Below are 15,775 nucleotides of genomic sequence, written 5' to 3'. Positions count from 1 at the left end.
TCTCAACATGACCATGTACTTTCTCCTCAGTGTCCCTCGAAAGCGCTAAAGTATTTAGACCCCTCAACCCTTGTGGGAGATCCGTATTATGTAATCTACCCCACATTACACATAAATGAGTCCCAAAATCTTCAATAAAAACATTTTTCTCGGGAAAACTGGTGGAGAAAACATCAGCTTGATCACCTCTCTCCATACAATGCTTAGCCCATGCAAATAATTCCCATTTCTTTTCTGCAGAAACAGTATTACGAGTGACAATCTTTGACCCCGCACCTTGATCAACTTCAGTCGGTACAGAACCACTCGGGAGCAGAGGTGCGGGCAAATTCAATGGAGGTGCGACTATCGGCGTAAGGGTAAGGGGTGGTAGAGTAGGTGGAGGAACAACAACTAGAGGGACAGGAACAGTAGGTTGTACAGGGGGAACAGGAATAACAGCAGGAACAACAGCCGGAATGGGCAAAGCACCAGGGAGAGGATCATACGAAGGTGGAGCAGAGGCACCAGGCCTTCGCTCGTTTAACAATTTATCAATAAATTCTTCGGAAACATGAAAATCTTTAGAGGGATAGATTTTCTGGATACCGAGTGAGAAAGCCCTATCCATATTCTTGACTGACTCTGAATGTTTTTCCTTATCATATAACAACGCCTTTTCGGCATTCGTTTTATGACGGCGTGCATGTTTATCCCTACTTTTAAGCTGCTGCAACGCTTCTTTTTTCCAATTCTGCAAAACATCAAATGCTGCAGGTTTGGCCTTTTTCTTTAACAAGACCGATTCTAGGTATTCAATACGGGGGATCTCAAAACTACCATTGATTGGCCACTGAAATTCGGAGGCATGTCTGGTTTGTCTGTGCCAAATATCATTAAATACTATACTTCCAATGCCATGCTTACAGTACATAGTACACGCCGGCGACCCCAGCTGTGGTGCCGGGCGGCTAATTTCCAAAGATTGTCGATCGCTGCGGAAAAGAGCCCTAAAGCAGCTAGACAATTTCCCAGGCATTTCACAAAAAATTGGTGTTACCTGGTCAATAATTGTGTCTGCAGATACAATACGCCAAATTCAAATTGTCAGGGTTAAATTAAGAGTCGGGTCACGACTACACCTGACCAAACCTAAGGAGGACCGTACGGTTTACCAAAGAACTTACCTAATGAATTTTACCTTGTGTTTGGTGATTTCAACAAATCTGCCCGCCTCAAAAATGGACCCTCGTCAAGATGCCGTGTCAGACCACACGACTATCGTCCAAGGATCGGATCGTGCAGCGCTGCCGAGGTATCGCGTCTCTTTCGGTCGGGCCCGCAGTATCACACCGTCCGATCCCGGTTCGATAGTCTGCGTCAATCCTTCAATGATCCAGCATCAATCTTGAGGGTCCCTATTCGGGCGCCAACTGTGAAAACAGAAAAATAATATGAGGCCGGGAAGCCCAAAAAGAAACACACCAACACAGGTTACAAAGAAACATACAAGTGCTTTATTTCAAGCTACAACAGTTACCAAGTCAATTGACAAACGGATAGCTATTCGGCTCTCAGTATAACATAACAAACTTCAACGAGGGTTCGATGTGTTAGTGAGAGAGACCGCATATTGGAATACCCGGGCTTTTTATACAATTTGTCAAGCCCTTGGCCAACCCTCTTGCGGGTTAACCATTCTGCAAAATATTTAATTCTGGTCTTAGGGTTCCTTGCCAGGTCAATCCTTTAATATATGCATTTCTATTAGTTTCGCTGATATGAGTAGTACAGTTACATATAGGTCAACGGTAGGACAAGGTCTCTGTTCGCGACCCCGACAAGTGGCCTGCAGGCATATTAATTATTCAGTTGTACGGAGATCACAACGGCCAGAATCTTACTCAGAATGTCATTTGGCCTCCATTTTGATGTTCAGGGTGACTTCTACATAACAAGAGAACCTAAAATGGCGGTTTAATCCAAGATGGCGGCTTACATTAATTTCTCTAAGGTCAAGACCTTGTCGTAGAGTTTGTTCGCACATGATGTTTAGACAACTTGGCGTAGGCCAATACACATACAATTGTTTCAATAGGAGGCATAATATTGTTTCTATTCCGACAGCGATGACACTGGACGTGCAGTTTTTCCACGTGTGCTCTGTCATCACTTGCTATGAGGGAAACGCCTGCACGCGTAAAGTAACTTACGCGCTTACGCGCTAAGTGCCTTTGGTCCAATGAAATCGCGTCTGTGTGCTGACGCGCTTACGCGCTAGGGCCCTTTCCTTGAATTACACACTGACGTGCAATTTGTTCACGTGCCAAATCACTCCGTATCAAGCTGGCCACACGAAAACACATGGAAGACGACGCTCCTGCCCAATAGGCCGAATCACTACCCCCCAGAGCCCGGAGCATGCTCCCACCTGCCATCTGCTGCTGCCTGACTGCCTGATGCCCACGTGCCCTGCCATTTGCTGCCTGCACGTCAGCCAGGGGTGTAGTTGCTGTGACCACCCCTGCTGGAACCGAAGACTCCCGACTGGGATTCCATCGCTCCACAGCCCAGCCCCAGGGCACAGTTGCCCACCCACTCCTGCCTCTGGGGTTGCCATGTCCAGCGCAACACCATCTGGCAGCACTGGCAAACCCCCAGCCAGAGAGGCATAGGGCCACCAGCTTCACTGCCACCGAAGTTGGTGTCCTGGTAAGCAAGTCCTGGGGCAGTATGATGCCCTCTTAGGAAGTTCACGCGCCGACAATGAAGGTGTCAAATATCAATAATTGAGACAAATTATATGCATTATTCAATCAAACAATTGGCAGGTTATCCCAAGGACTCACCGTTACCTCTTCCTCTGACAGACCCCCTTTCGGTAGTGGAAAGCTCTTCTTGTTCCAAATGGAGAGAAGATAATGAAAGCCTCCCAAGTACCTCTTCCCCCTCCCGGATAAACCAGGTAGAAGAAGAAGTCCCAGGGAAACCCTCTGGGGAAGAAAACCCTGTACCGAAGGTAGCGGTGTTTTGTCCTCCGTTGCAGTCTGGGATTCCGGCGAAGTCAGGAGGGCGTTCGTCTTTGAGAAGAAGAAAGAGACTGGTAAGTATCAGAGTGAAACTGAGGTATAGAATGTAAGGTAAAGAGGAATGTGGATTACCCTTAAACCGGAACAATGGGGGGAAGAAGGTGGCAGTCAGAATCTTCAGAAAACCTCTGAGAGGCAATAGAGGCGGAGCTAAGATCTGTTTTGATGGTGCAGAGTCTTGCCAGTGTGTTCGAAATGCCGGTATGTGATGTGCCTGTAACTATACGAAGGAGAGGATAATAGTAAGTTGTGAATGTTAGAAAAACGGAATTGGAGGTTATTGGATACAGGGATTTTGGATGAAGCTTACCACGGTCCGGAATGAGACCGGAAGGCAAACTTGGTTGATGAGGAGGGGGAGTCCGCGAAATCGGAAGACAAAGAGGTAGTTGGAGAGACACTAGAATTGAAGACAGGAAGTTTAGAATGCTGAAGACAGTATTTCGCAAGTCAAATTCGAAGACCTAGGAACGAACTTACATAGCGTTGTTAATGAGGAGTAGCAACGCAACTCCGTGCTGATCTCCGGGACTGATATACCCACACTCGGGTAGGGAGGCAGTACTTCCGGGAAATCAAGGTGTGCTGAGGCTAGACCCGCAACTCCAGTTACGGCGGCCATCTTGGTAGTAGAAATGGCTGACACCCGCCGTCCTATGGTCCATCGATGTCACAAAGCCCAGCGTCTCCGAAGGGGCGTGACAGTATGCCCCCTCAAAGGTCCCGGGCCTCCCGGTTTGGACGGATGGGACAAAAAGAACCGGCGGACCAAAGTAGGAGCATGAACAGCCGATGCCGGTTCCCAAGAGCGATCTGCCGGAGAATAACCCTTCCAGTCAATCAAGAACTGTAGACGACCCCGGAAAAGGCGTGAATCACAAATTCCCGCCACTTCATACTCGGGACCTGTCGGGGTGATGACAGGAGGGGGTACTCCTTTCCGTGCACGGGAGAAACGATCCGCCACGTCTTTCTTCAACTGCGAGACATGAAAAACAGGATGAATCCTGGACCAGGATGAAGGGAGTTTGAGCTTGAAAGCTGACGACCCTATACGCTTCAAAACGTGAAAAGGGCCGAAATATTTCGGGGACAATTTGGACGGTACCAGATGACGAGGTAGAAATCGAGATGCCAACCAAACCAAGTCTCCTGGTACCAACCGCGGAGCTGGAGTGCGATGTCTGTCAGCAGAGCGTTTGACCCGGATCTGGGCCTCCCGAAGAGAGGTCTTGGCTGTTCGATGTCCCATCTGGATGGCATCAATGAGAAGATCCACATCGGGATATTTTGAAGTGGAGACCGGACCGCTGGGAAAACACTGAGGATGGTATCCGTAGGAGCAAAAAAAAGGGCTGAACCCCAAGGCTGAATGTCGAGAGTTATTATATGCGAATTCAGCCAAAGGCAACAAGGAACACCAGTTATCTTGTGAGGAGGAGATGTAACAACGCAAATATCCCTCAAGGGTCTGATTTAGGCGTTCCGTCTGACCATTTGTCTGTGGATGGAAACCTGAACTCAATGCCCGGGAGATATGCAAACTCTTGCAGACTTGCTGCCAATACCGAGATGTATATTGTGAACCTCGATCAGAAACAATGGTCTCAGGTAATCCGTGAAGGGAAAAAATCCGTGAAAGAAAAACTCTTGCCATCTGAGCTGCGGTGGGAATCCGCGGAAATGGAACGAAATGTGCCAATTTTGTGAAGTAATCGATTGTGACCATGATTACTGTACAACCGTCGGATGGTGGCAAATCGACTATGAAATCTGTGGAAATCATTTGCCAAGGACGGTCAGGGATTGGCATTACTGAGAGGAGTCCTGAAGGGGCGTTTCGAGGGCATTTTGACTGCAAACAGATGACACAAGCGGACACGTAGTCTATGATGTCTCGAGTCATTTCCGGCCACCAGAAGTTACGTTGGATCAACTCTTTAGTATTAGCCACACCTCTGTGACCCGCTAGGTATGAGTCGTGACAAAGATTTAGAACTGTTTTTTGTAGTTCACTCGAAGGGAGGAAGAGCCTCTTGTCCTTATAAGCACATCCTTGGACCATGTTGAGTTTCCAGGTCGCCAGAAACTGTGGATTCAACTGGATAAATTGCAAAGTGGAGTTAGCCACGTTCTGTAAAAACGTGGTAACTACCTGCACGAATGTGGCTCTGGGAAACAGAGGTTCCGATCGAAAAGGCGTAGAAGAGGTATAATCCTTTCTGGACAATGCATCAGCCTTGAGATTGACCTCCCGGGAATGAAGGTGAAAAAATCTCATACGGTGAAAAGAAGTGTGCCCAACGTGCCTGCCTGCTATTTCGGGTCTGAGCATACTGTAGGACGCGTAAATTACTGTGATCAGTCCTGACCTCAACTGGGTGTCTTGCCCCCAGGAGAAGATGTCTCCACTCTTCGAATGCCTTTTTTTATAGCTAATAGTTCTTTTTCTAGCACTGAATAATTTATTTCAGAGGGAGACAGTGTCTTAGAAAGATAGGCTATAGGACATTCTATTCCTTGATCATTTTCTTGAAGCAGAACGGCCCCAAGGGCTTGATGAGACGCATCCGATTCCACAATGAACTTCTTGGTTTGATCTGGAGTAATCAGTATGGGTCCTGTGAGAACATGTTTCTTCAGGTTCTCAAAGGCAATTTGTGCCTCCCCGGACCAAAGGAATTTTACATTCTTTTTAAGAAGTGTCGTCAGCGGAAGTATCTCTTGCGAATAGTGTGGGATGAAACGTCTGTAGAAATTGGAAAATCCCAGAAATCTCTGCAGATCCTTAATGCAGGATGGTATAGGCCAATCTGTAATAGCTGAAACTTTTTTAGGGTCCATGGATACCCCATTTGCAGAGATTATGTACCCTAGGTAGGCAACCTGGTTTCTGTGAAACTCACATTTCTCTAGTTTGCAATAAAGGTGGTTGTTTAATAGTCTCTGTAATACCTCTTTCACGTGCTGACAGTGTTCTGAAGGTGATGAAGAAAAGACCAGAATATCATCTAAATAGACAATAACTGTGTGAAGAAGAATGTCTGAAAAGAGGTGGTCCATAAAGCGTTGGAAGACTGCGGGGGCGTTGGATAGGCCGAAAGGCATTACTTTATATTCATAGTGTCCCAAAGGAGTACGGAAAGCTGTCTTCCATTCATCGCCAGCTCGTATACGAATGAGATGATAAGCCCCGCGGAGGTCCAGTTTTGTAAAGATGGTAGCTCCTTTAACGGCTTCTAGTATGTCTGGGATGAGAGGCATAGGATAGCGATCCGGGATGGTGATCTTATTTAAGCCTCGGTAATCTATACACGGTCTGAGTTCCGTAGAGTCTTTCTTTGGGATGAAGAACAAAGAAGCCCCAGCTGGTGAGGTGGATTCTTGAATAAGTCCATTGCAAAGATTCTTTTGAAGATATTCTTTAAGAACCTCACGTTCCCGTCCTGATAGGACATACATGCGACCGAAAGGAATCGGTGCATCTGGAACTAGTTCCAGGGCACAGTCATCTCTCCGATGTGGGGGTAGTTCAGCATATTGAGATTCGGAGAACACTGTCTGATACTGTCTGTATTCAAAGGGCAATTCCTGGATATGGTTCAATACAGAGATGGAACCCGGATTTTCCGACATGGAGATAGTGGGACGAAACCCAACCGCTCCGTCCGAAAGACAGTGCGTCAAACAATGTTCAGATCCCAGAAAAACAGTGCCCGCCTTCCAATTGATATATGGATTATGAGCACGAAGCCAGGGTAGTCCTAGAATGACTGGATAGTGGGCTGTACGGATTACATCAAAGATAATGGATTCTTGATGGGAGGAGATATTCATCCGCAAAGGTATAGTTTGTTCCTTTATGGGACCTGATATTAACGGACTACCATCCACGGACTCAACTGGGATTGCCAAGGTCTTAACTGAACATGGTATATTGTGAGTGGTCTTCCAGAGGGTATCAACAAAGTTCCCTGCGGCCCCACAATCTATTAAGGCCGTGACCGGAATGGGGTCTGTATCTCCCCATTTGATCTGGACATGTAAGGCCAACATAGTAAGATCGGGGATCTCCGTAACTTGGGATGGTATCATATAAGATGAGGAACCGTTTACTGACTCCCTAGCCGCGGTTCCCCTGGCGGTTGGGAGATGGCGTTTCCCTGTCTTTTGGCTGGGATGAGAGGACAATCTTGAATTGCGTGTTCTTTGGAACCACAATACATACACAGGCCCTTGACTCGACGTCTATGACGCTCCTCTGGAGTAAGGCGACCTCTGGTAGTCCCTATCTGCATAGGTTCTTCTGTTTGTGGTCTTCCTAAACTAGGAGGGTATGTCATAGGTGGTCTCACGGAGCGGCCACGACGACGTTCCTTCACTCTTTCTTGCAGTCGGTAATCCATCTGCATAACTATGGTGATCATCTCTGCCAAATTTGGAGGTCTGGGTACTCGGGAGATCTCATCTTTTAGCTCTTCGTTTAATCCTCTGCGGAATATTGTGATTAGAGCATCGTCCGCCCATGACGTACCAGCTGCTAACTGCTTGAAATTGGTGATATAAGACAATAGATCTTGAGATCCTTGTTTGAAATCTAATAACTGCTCTTGGGCTGAAATCGTGATTTCCTGACGGCTGAACATGGCTCGAAGACTATTCAAAAAGGCAGGGTAAGAATCTAATAAGACATTATTGGTAGTAACAAGAGGCGTGGCCCATGCTAAAGCGGGACCTGTCAAGTTTGCAATCATGTGTCCTACCTTATCACGGTCGCTTTGAAAAAAGGCTGTCTTGAAAGAGAACTGAACGGTACAAGCCTCGATAAAAGCCTTGGGTTTATGAGGATTACCATCGTATAAACCTCCTGGGATAGGGCCAGGAGGCACTTCGGACCAGCTAGGGACTCTACCTGCCTGTTGTCGGAGGTAAGCATTCTCTTGTTTTAAAGACTGTACTTCAGCTGTCAGAGCCTGTACTGCAGTGACTAATTGCTGTTGTTGTGAGGCGTCCATGTTTCTTAGTAACCCTGAATCCCTGAGACAACCTGCTCAGATATTATTTATCATTTTTAGGCGTTGCTAACTGTCAAATATCAATAATTGAGACAAATTATATGCATTATTCAATCAAACAATTGGCAGGTTATCCCAAGGACTCACCGTTACCTCTTCCTCTGACAGACCCCCTTTCGGTAGTGGAAAGCTCTTCTTGTTCCAAATGGAGAGAAGATAATGAAAGCCTCCCAAGTACCTCTTCCCCCTCCCGGATAAACCAGGTAGAAGAAGAAGTCCCAGGGAAACCCTCTGGGGAAGAAAACCCTGTACCGAAGGTAGCGGTGTGTTGTCCTCCGTTGCAGTCGGGGATTCCGGCGAAGTCAGGAGGGCGTTCGTCTTTGAGAAGAAGAAAGAGACTGGTAAGTATCAGAGTGAAACTGAGGTATAGAATGTAAGGTAAAGAGGAATGTGGATTACCCTTAAACCGGAACAATGGGGGGAAGAAGGTGGCAGTCAGAATCTTCAGAAAACCTCTGAGAGGCAATAGAGGCGGAGCTAAGATCTGTTTTGATGGTGCAGAGTCTTGCCAGTGTGTTCGAAATGCCGGTATGTGATGTGCCTGTAACTATACGAAGGAGAGGATAATAGTAAGTTGTGAATGTTAGAAAAACGGAATTGGAGGTTATTGGATACAGGGATTTTGGATGAAGCTTACCACGGTCCGGAATGAGACCGGAAGGCAAACTTGGTTGATGAGGAGGGGGAGTCCGCGAAATCGGAAGACAAAGAGGTAGTTGGAGAGACACTAGAATTGAAGACAGGAAGTTTAGAATGCTGAAGACAGTATTTCGCAAGTCAAATTCGAAGACCTAGGAACGAACTTACATAGCGTTGTTAATGAGGAGTAGCAACGCAACTCCGTGCTGATCTCCGGGACTGATATACCCACACTCGGGTAGGGAGGCAGTACTTCCGGGAAATCAAGGTGTGCTGAGGCTAGACCCGCAACTCCAGTTACGGCGGCCATCTTGGTAGTAGAAATGGCTGACACCCGCCGTCCTATGGTCCATCGATGCCACAAAGCCCAGCGTCTCCGAAGGGGCGTGACAGAAGGACGGACCAGGATCTGGATGGACATCGTGACTGCCATCAACACGGAGGGGGTGGCAGTCCGTGACTTACATCATGTCAAGAAGCGCTGGGAGGACTTCAGGTCCAGGACCCTCAACAAGGCCCGGCGCCTCGCTAATGCAGCAGATGCCAAGGGGCGCCAGGGCCAGCTGTCGAACCATCAAATGAGGGTCATGGAACGCATATGCCCAGCGCTCTACGTCCAGATCCTTGAGAGGCAGACCCGTCTGGAGTCGAGCGGTAAGTGTACATGCATGTTGATAGTACGCTGTGCATGTCGTGGTGTGGCAGTAGTGTGCAGGTTGCACATGTGTTTATGTAGGGCCATGTAGGAATGTGTATGAACATGGGCGTGAGGCTGCCACATGTGAGTCCTCTCAGTTGTGAGACACATTGATGGCTTATGTGTTGGTAAGCATGCTGGGCAAATACATGTGTGGGAGCACACATGTTTGAATTTGTGTGTATGTACATTGGCATGGTTGTGGTATGGATGGTGGTTCATAATGCATTTATGTGCACTGTGTATATGTGCATGTATGTGTATCTGACAAGTGTACAACTGTGATGCAACATGGATGCACGTGACACTGATATGTAGTAGAATGAATGGCAGATGTGACATGTATGGCGATCTCATCACTGCAACAGTTGGAGGAGATGTAGACATGCATGTAAGTGTGGTGGCGTGTGTGCATGGTGCTGCCTGGTGCAATATTGCTGTTGAAATGTTCATGTGTGTGAGTTAAAATGACATGTGTGTTGTGGAGTGTAATGCTGTGTCTGTAGTTAAACAATGCCACTCATGTGCAACTGTCATGTGTGTATCAGTCCATTGTACAGTGCCCTGATGCCTGTGTTTTATCTCTCCCTGTCTGCAGCGTCAACTGAAGAAGAGGGCAGAGAGGGTGCTGTGGAGCACAGTGGCAGGGATCATCCTGCCAGCCGGAGATGCAAGGCCCGGCTCCCCTCCCAGGTTGTCATCTTGTCCGGGAGTGAGGAGTCCGGTGCCACGTCCCAGGCCGCAGCTGCCGAGGGAAGGTCCAAGAGGCAGAGGTCGGAGTTGGACTCCTCGGCAGCAGAAGGGGCAGCTGAGACCCCACAGTGTCCGACGGAGGAAGATGGGACGGAGTCATCCAGGTTGGTGGGGGGTTTGGTGGAGGAGGAGGCCGTGCAAGGTACAGACATCGGGTCTGGAGGTGGGGATTCCACTGGTGCTAGTGGTGCAGTGCAGGGGCAGAGACAGGAGGTAGCACAGGCCACCACGGAGGTGCCTGTGTGTATTCCTGTCCCCGATCCTGTGACTGCATCATCCCGCACCAGCAGGGATGCCTACGTCCAGACCCGTTTTCAGGAGGGGATCCGCTTACAACAACTGGCCTTCCTCTCCCTGCGGACGCAGCTATCCGGGACCGGGTTGAGCCTGTCCTGGGTGGGGTGGCTTTGCGTCAACGGGCCATGCGAGGTGACCTGCAGTCTTTTCATGAGGATACTGCACGTCCTCTCGAATGGCTCATTCGGGTCCTCCCAGGTGTTCCCTCTACACCCTCCACGGCCCCCGCAGGCAGCCCATACCACAGGGGACTACCCTGCACCCCTGGTCATGTCCCGCAGGCAGCCCATCCACCATGGGCATGCCCCCCAGCCAAGCCAAATGTCACCTTGCACTACTGATCACCAACTCATGTCCCCCTGCACCCCCACCCTCCAGCAGTGCGGGGCAACTGCCAGCAGGCCCCCACTCATGTCCCCTTGCACCCCCAGCACTGAGGGGCACCTGCCAGCAGGCCCCCACTCATGTCCCACTCATGTCCCCCTGTACCCCCACCCTCAGCAGTGCAGGGCACCTGCCAGCAGGCCCCCACTCATGTCCCCTTGCACCCCCACCCCCCAGCAGTGCAGGGCAACTGCCAGCAGGCCCCCACTCATGTCCCCTTGCACCCCCACCCCCCAGCAGCGGAGGTCATTGTGAATACTTGCACGGATACCAAGAAGAAGAGACAACAAAGAGAATCCTTTTGGATTGACAGACTGGAAGCATTGTCACCTCAAGGAATGAATGACGAGTTAGACCTTAATTGTTTCTTATAAAATATCCAATCAACCTGTCTTTCAGACATGTCAATTTTGAGCATCCAAGTACTCACCAGTATTGTAACAACAAGCACTATATGCCACAAAGTGGAATATGGATTGTATGTTAACTAACCCATGCAATTCACAGAGAACTAAATTTAGTTTGCTTTGTATGTATAAGCATACACGATACATTCTTTGGTATTGTTTTGTTTGTTTTCAGTTCATTCATTCACCTTATTATATTTGTGTATATTGTTACTCACAATCTACTCCAAAGGTTTATATAGCTCTCTGTTTAGAGTGGTTCTTGCTCCAAGTGTTTACTCAATATTCCCTTCAGAAGTTTATTATCCTTAGCTTCTTCTTCTTATAATTACACACTCACATCCACATACTTCACCATCATATGACAGTAACGTCATAACAAGGTAGAGAGGGGATTCTCTCCTTATTGCTGACATCATCCCAACTTTTAAAGTGATGGTCTTGCCAAGTATCGGCCCAAACACGATTACCAGATTTTGTAATTGCCCACACCAAAATGGCCGTTTCACGTACCCGTGATCCGCCATCTTGGTATTCACATCACCATGGCAACGTTAGATATGCATACACAGACGTGAGTACAGCTTTCAAGCTATCCGCCATCAGAGAAGCACATCGTTTGAGAGTGTCAAGCATTTACAAGGTAAGCGCTCACTATTTTCACATAGATAAGCGCACGTTAGAACAGACCACGAGCGGCCATAACTAAATGCAGCATACCATTTTGTCTTGCAGCGTTCTGGGAAGGAACGCTTCGAACTGAACGCTCGCTTCTAACATTTTCAGGTTAGTGACACCACAAGGCGAAGTTGTTTGATTTATATGACACCACTTTACTCTTTAGACATAGGAGCAAGCAATATCTCACTGAGGACTTTGCCATAGAACACTAGGTGGATTAGTGAATTAATACGTGAATCAGAGCTACTGGAGGACACAACTTTATTATTATTATGTTTTTGAGTTAACCTGGCTTAAATAATTCTGCATCATATATGCGCAATGTGATATATACAATTTACTGATTATTCAATGTTCTCTTCTCTCTGTGTTATATGTATGTGTTTGTTATTTGTGGGTACCCTGTTTTTTTTTTAATGCATGCATACCTGATGTTTTTCTAAATGTTCTAACAGCAAGATTTTTTGTGCATTTAACCTGGCTCTGAAGAAGGAAAGTTACCTGTCCGAAATGCATTAGCCCTAGGTTATTTTTCCTTTGCCATTGTATCAGCAAATAACGATTTGGTGAAGTTTAACCATTCGTTAACCCAAAGAAAGAAAGTAGAAAGGATTAACTTGCTAAATAAAAGCACTTTTTGAAGAAACACTATGGAACTTGATTTTACTGTCATGTTATAATCTCAACCAAATGTTTTAAACCCTATTGGGTAAATTTAGGAGTGCGGCCCACACCGATGACTATTTAGCCTAGGTCCTTTCTTTCTCACCTGCCAGCAGGCCCCCACTCATGTCCCACTCATGTCCCCCTGCACCCCCATCCCCCAGCAGTGCAGGGCACCTGCCAGCAGGCCCCCACTCATGTCCCACTCATGTCCCCCTGCCCCCAGGTCATGACAATCCTCAATCATGGCCTTTATGGCCAGCCTCCCCAGCCCAAAGACCCAACCAAGTATTGCATCCTCTCACATAGAAAAGGCAATTACATGATACAACCCCAATGGCAAGTGTGTAAATGAACACATGTCCGTCACTCACACACAATGGGTGCAAGTGAATGTGAAAACCCATATCATGACATGTATGAAACCAATAAGATAATACCACACATCGAAGTATGAAGAATAAAATGTATTAAACACAACATGAATGTAATCTAAATCCAACACACACAATGGGAATAATAAAAGAAAAGCTGCATGTCCGTAAAAGAATAAAAAACAAGAAATCATAATCCAATGAAATCCAAAAGAAATGGTGTCCAAAGTCACAGTCCAACAAAGCAAATCCAAGGGAAAAAAGTAAGTGAAAACCATTGCTCCATGGTGAAAATAAAAACAAAGAGAACAATCCAATGGTGAACTATGTACAGATGAACAATCCAGGGTACATGAGCCCAACTGTTGAAATTAAACCTATCAAAAGTACTACCTAATAAAAAACTATATACAAAAACGTGGTGCATTGTCCAAGCGCAACCAAAATAAAGAAAAAACAAAAGGAAACCTAACACTATCTAACTATATACAATGGTGGCGGGCAAGTCCAGCGGCTCACTCTGTGGTGTCCCGGGTCAGGGCATCATCGAACTCCATGTCTATTTGCCAGAGGCGGGCCTCTGTTCTGGCCCCGAGGTCTCGCAGGGAGGCACTCATGGTCTGTTCCAACTCCCTGCGAGTTGCCTCGAGGCACTCTGCCCGCCTCAACGCCTGACGCATGGAGAACTCCGCCCTGACCATGGTGAGCCGCGCCTCTTCCGCCCGCCGCTGCTCTGCACCTATCTGCTGGCCCAACCGGTGCCACATGGAAGATACTCCCATTCCTCGGTCCCCCTGCCCTCTGGCCGATGCCTGCCCCTCTGATGTTGATGGCCCCGAGCCATCATTGCTCCCACCTAGAGCCTGCTCCTGCTGCTGCTGTCCATGTGCCATGTCTGATGGTGCCTGCACATCCTCCATCAGCTGGTCTCCAGTTGTGGTGTCCACCCCTGCTGGGCCGCCGACTCCCAACTGTGGCAGGGATGTGAGCTCCACCAAGCTGGCTGTGTTGGTTGGGCCAGGTCCACAGGGGGCCCTGGTGGAATCTGGGCCGGAAGACGGTGTGGAGAACGACTGGCGCATAGTCTCCACAGAGGAGGAGAGGTCTGCCAGAGTGCGCAACACATGTAGGAACCACCAACCAGGACGGAGCCCATACGTTTCGTGGGACCCCTTGTCCACAGGTAGTGGAGAGGCAGATGACATGGCACTCTCCCCTACCTGCGGACGGGCCTGGGACAGGGCCTCCCTGCTGGTGCATGGTGGTGCAGTCACAGGGTCAGGGACAGCGACATGCACAGGCCCCTCCGCGGTGACCTGTGCTGCCTCCTGACCCTGGCCCTGGACTGCACCACTTGCACCAGTGGTACTACCCCCACCAGGCCCCATGTGCGGCTCCGTAGCAGGCTCCTCCTCCTCTGTGAAGACCACCAACCTGGATGTCTCCACACCATCTTCTGCCATTGGAAGCCCCTGTGGGGGCTCACCCGGCCCTTCCACCACAGCCGTTGTGGCAGACGCAGCACCAGCCCCCTCGGTCCCGGATGATGGTAATTCCTGGGAGGGTGGCTGGGCCTTGCGTCGCCACCCAGTGAAGGCATCCCCGCCGTTTGGCTCCACAGTGCCGTCTCTGCCCTCTTCTTCACTTGACGCTGCCTAGAGGGAGACATAGAACATAAGCATCAGGGTACAGTACAAAATACCCTAGACAGGAAGCAATAACACATGTGCACTGTCAAATGTCACTTCCATCCTGTCATTCCACAACACATGGGTGAATGCACACAACACACATGAGAAACAGTCCTGGCGCCTGAAATCAACATCCATGTAGAAGGGCCCCTGTAAACCAAGATGTTGCCTTCAAAGTCACATGCATCCATGGCGTTTCAAAGTCACACACGCACTTCTCAGGCACACACACACACACGCATGTGCACCATACATGTACATGACATCAGCACCCATTCCTCACCCCCCTTCATGTCCAGGAACAGAGACAGCCATGCTTTCATGTGTGCATTCCGCATAGTGCTCCCCATGTTGCATTAAAACACATGCACCAACCATGTGGTTCACACATAACTGGTCTCACATGCATGACTACGATGTCCCTGCACACACACATCCATACATGGCCTATGTCACACATACAGGTAAGCATCAGACTACCAGCACACTGCAACATGCCCTTTCTCACACAGCAATGCTTGGCTACTTACCGCTCAACTCCAGACAGGTCTGCCTCCGAAGGATCTGGACGTGGAGCACTGGGCCTACGCATTCCAGGACCCTCATCTGGATGTTACTTATGCGTGCTCGGCCCTCCTCCGCGAGGCGCCGGGCCTTTTGGAGGGTCCTGGACCTGAAGTCCTCCCAGCGCTTCTTGACATGCTTGATGTCGTGGGTTGCCAGAACCCCCTCCGCATTGATGGCAACCGCTACGTCGTCCCAAATCCCCTCCCGTCCTTCCTTGTTGGCGCGTGATGTTCCAAAGAGGGCATCATAATGCCCCAGGACATGCTCCACCAGGACACCAACTTCGGTAGCAGTGAAGCTGGTGGACCTCTGCCTCTCTGGCTGGGGGTTGCCAGTGCTGCCAGATGGAGATGTGCCCGAAATGGCAACCCCAGAGGCAGGAGTGGATGGGCAACTGGGTCCTGGGGCTGGGCTGTGGAGCGATGGTATCCCAGTCGGGAGTCTTCTGTTCCAGCAGGGGTGGACACGGCAACTGGACC

General features: G+C 48.8%; 1 protein-coding gene across 1 annotated transcript in view; it reads left to right on the top strand.

Annotated features, from left to right (window-relative positions):
* The window catches only part of TRPA1 (transient receptor potential cation channel subfamily A member 1), a 1,301,026-nt gene that overhangs the window by 1,225,891 nt on the left and 59,360 nt on the right, over nt 1–15,775 (top strand). The gene's annotated exons all lie outside the window — the stretch shown is intronic.

This window comes from Ambystoma mexicanum, chromosome 5q (genome assembly GCF_040938575.1).
Source record: "Ambystoma mexicanum isolate Mex_15411 chromosome 5q, UKY_AmexF1_1, whole genome shotgun sequence".
Taxonomy (NCBI): domain Eukaryota; kingdom Metazoa; phylum Chordata; class Amphibia; order Caudata; family Ambystomatidae; genus Ambystoma; species Ambystoma mexicanum.
Note: the sequence above shows the minus strand (reverse complement) of the source record. Positions and strands in the feature narration are given on the sequence as shown.